The sequence below is a fragment of the Bos taurus genome, chromosome 4, assembly GCF_002263795.3.
Source record: "Bos taurus isolate L1 Dominette 01449 registration number 42190680 breed Hereford chromosome 4, ARS-UCD2.0, whole genome shotgun sequence".
Lineage (NCBI taxonomy): Eukaryota > Metazoa > Chordata > Mammalia > Artiodactyla > Bovidae > Bos > Bos taurus.
This window is the reverse complement of record NC_037331.1, coordinates 88,196,884-88,199,917: the sequence shown is the minus strand read 5'-3', so window position 1 is coordinate 88,199,917 and position 3,034 is coordinate 88,196,884.

Below are 3,034 nucleotides of genomic sequence, written 5' to 3'. Positions count from 1 at the left end.
TCTTAAGACATCTTTTGTCCTACTTGGGTTGGATAATCTCCACAACCCAAGTGAGGCTCCCCACCCTCCCTCCAAGATCTGTCATCTACTTGTTTGCAATCAATTAAAATCTACTGCATGATTCTGATCTCAACTTGTCCACAGCCTCAGTTAAAGTTTACTCTTTTCTTGCTCCAGTTCCTTAGCTAATTTACTTCTGTTTATATTTTCGTGAAGGAATAGTTTAATAGGCTCTCTCTGTGTGTTCATTGACTGCCTAAATGAGAATTTCAGACATTGCAGGGGGCTATAGAGGAAGTGTTCTAGAATCACTGGGGCATGTCAAACAACACTACAAGTGCCAACTACTTAACGGTTCAACTATTTAAAGTGGGGCATTCATCACATCCAAGCACAGACATGGAGGATACCACATAGACCAGGATCTATTTTTCTGGAGTTTGCATTCTAATAGGAAGAAACAAACAATAAGAAAAACAGTAAACAAGTATTTTCAGACTGATAAATGCTTACTTAATCCATCTGATCTGCTGTAACAAAGTACCACAGACTGGGTAGCTCATGAACAACACAAGTTTATTTCTCACAGTTCTGCAGGTTGGGAGGCCCCAGATCAAGGTTCCAGCATGATCAGATGAGAGCCCTCTTATGGGTTGCAGTCCTCACTTGGAGGAAGGAGTCTTGCAAACTCTTTGAGCCTTCTTTATAAAGGCACCCATCCTTCATGATCTAAACACCTCCAAAAGGCCCACATCCTAATATCATCACAAAAGGCATTAGGAGGTCAGCATATGAAGATTAATGGGCACAAACATTCAGAATGCAGCAAATGCTGTTACAGAATTCAAAGAGAAAAATGAGAAAGGGCAGTCAGAGTTGAAAAGACAATTCTTATCTATATAAAGCTGACTCCTAAAGACATTGTACCAGTTAACAGTTCCTCCAAAAATTAGTGCTTATTCCCCATACCCAGACTACACTGTATTATGATGCTTTGCAGAGCCTCTGCCAATCTGAGTAATGTAAAAATGGTATCTCATTTAATAATAATGTATTTTATTTTGAGAAATTGGGCTATGCATCTTTTCTTTGCTTTAATTTCTGGTCCATCTCCTTTTCCCATGTTAGGTTTGAGATGTTTTGAATTGATTTGCTTAAGAGCTCTTATCGCCTGCAATTCAGGTTCGATTCCTGGGTCAGAAAGATTCCCTGGAGAAGGAATAGGCTACCCATGCCAGTACTCCTGAGCTTCCCTTGTGGCTCAGCTGGTAAAGAATCCACCTGCAATGTGGGAAACCTGGGTTCAATCCCTGGGTTGGGAAGATCCCCTGGAGAAGGGAAAGGCTACTCAGTCACTCCAGTGTTCTGGCCTGGAGAATTCCATGGACTACACAGTCCATGGGGTCACAAAGAGTCGTACAGGACTGAGTAACTTTCACTTTCAAGAGCTCTTATATATCAGGGAAATGAGTGTTTTGTCACATGTCCCAAATGTGTTTTTCCAATTTGTTTTGGCTTGTCTATGGTATTGTTTCCATGCAAAAGGCTAGCTTCTTTTTTTATGTTTGTTTGTTTTCCTAAATATTTGGAGAGTAAACGAGATTCAGCTGGTATTCCCCGTAGCAGACCCAAGGATGAGGTTTCACGTGCAAGTGATTTGTGAGGGAAGGTTTTTCAGGGAAAAAACCTCTTGGAGAATAAAAGCCACAGAAGGAAGGGCATGAAGCTAAGAAAGGGTGCAGCTTCATGTAAAGTCCTGCAGGAGGCAGCATTAGCCTGACTATATCAGGGATACATGTAAGGGCTGCAGGAAGCAAAACCACACTGAATGGGAGAGAGGGAGGAGGGAAGCACAGTGAATCTGGGGGAGGGGATACACAACAGGCAATAGTAGGGACCTTGGGGGAATCTGCCAAGTGTCTGTTAACATTGGGTGGGTCAAGAGTCAATGAAAGGATAGAATTAGAGAAGTTCAAGCCCACGTTTAATTTCAGTGTGGTTATATCTTAGTATTTACTTGTGATTAATTATTAAATGAGATGACAGAAGGAATCTACCCAGTCGGGACAGTTTAGTCCATTCCGCTTTAGCCACTAATGATTAATCATGTCTAATGAATTTTCTCCCCTTCTTCACCTCTTTTTGGATTTCCACAGTCAGGCCTGATGGTGACAAAGTTATTGGGAAAATCAGTTCTCAATAAGTTGAAGGCCAAATAAGTCACTGTAGATATTGATCTTGAGAGTTTACGCAAAGAGGTACTGGATTGAAAAGAAGATGCTTGGTCTCGATTAAGGTACATGGAATTTGGTCCTGAACTATCACTCATAAAGGACATCCTTGCTATATTTTTGGAGTAACTAGAAAATAGTCCCTGATACTGACTTTAATTAGTATCACAGATTATTTTCTTTCTGAAGGATGTGTAGGGTCCGCTAAGTAAATGTCTTTGTTTCCTTGTGGAGAAAATTTTGATCTGTAAGGTATTAAGTAGAGAGCATTGAAAGACTTACAGCTCTTTTAGTGACAAACAGCTGTATAGCAGAACACAGCTGTATAGCAGAACATATTACCCAATTAGGCCTGGTGGCCTCTCTCAAATGTCACTCCCACATATGCCCACGTGTGTTTATGCAGATAAGTGATTCCCTAAGGAGGCTGGGGATTGGGTACAATAGATAGTGACTGCTAATGGGCTTGGAATTTTTTGCTGGGAGTGATATCAGGATCAGTTCAGTCACTCAGTCGTGTCCGACTCTTTGTGATCCTATGGACTGCAGCACACCAGGCTTCCCTGTCCCATTACCAACTCCTGGCGCTTGCTCAAACTCATGTCCATCGAGTTGGTAATGCCATCAAACCATCTCATCTTCTGTCGTCCCGTTCTCCTGCCTTCAATCTTTCCCAATCAGGGTCTTTTCCAGTGAGTCAGTTCTTCACATCAGGTGGCCAAAGTATTGAAGCTTCAGCTTCAGCATCAGTCCAATGTTCCAAAATATGATGGGGTGATGAAAGCATAACTCTGTGAATAAAC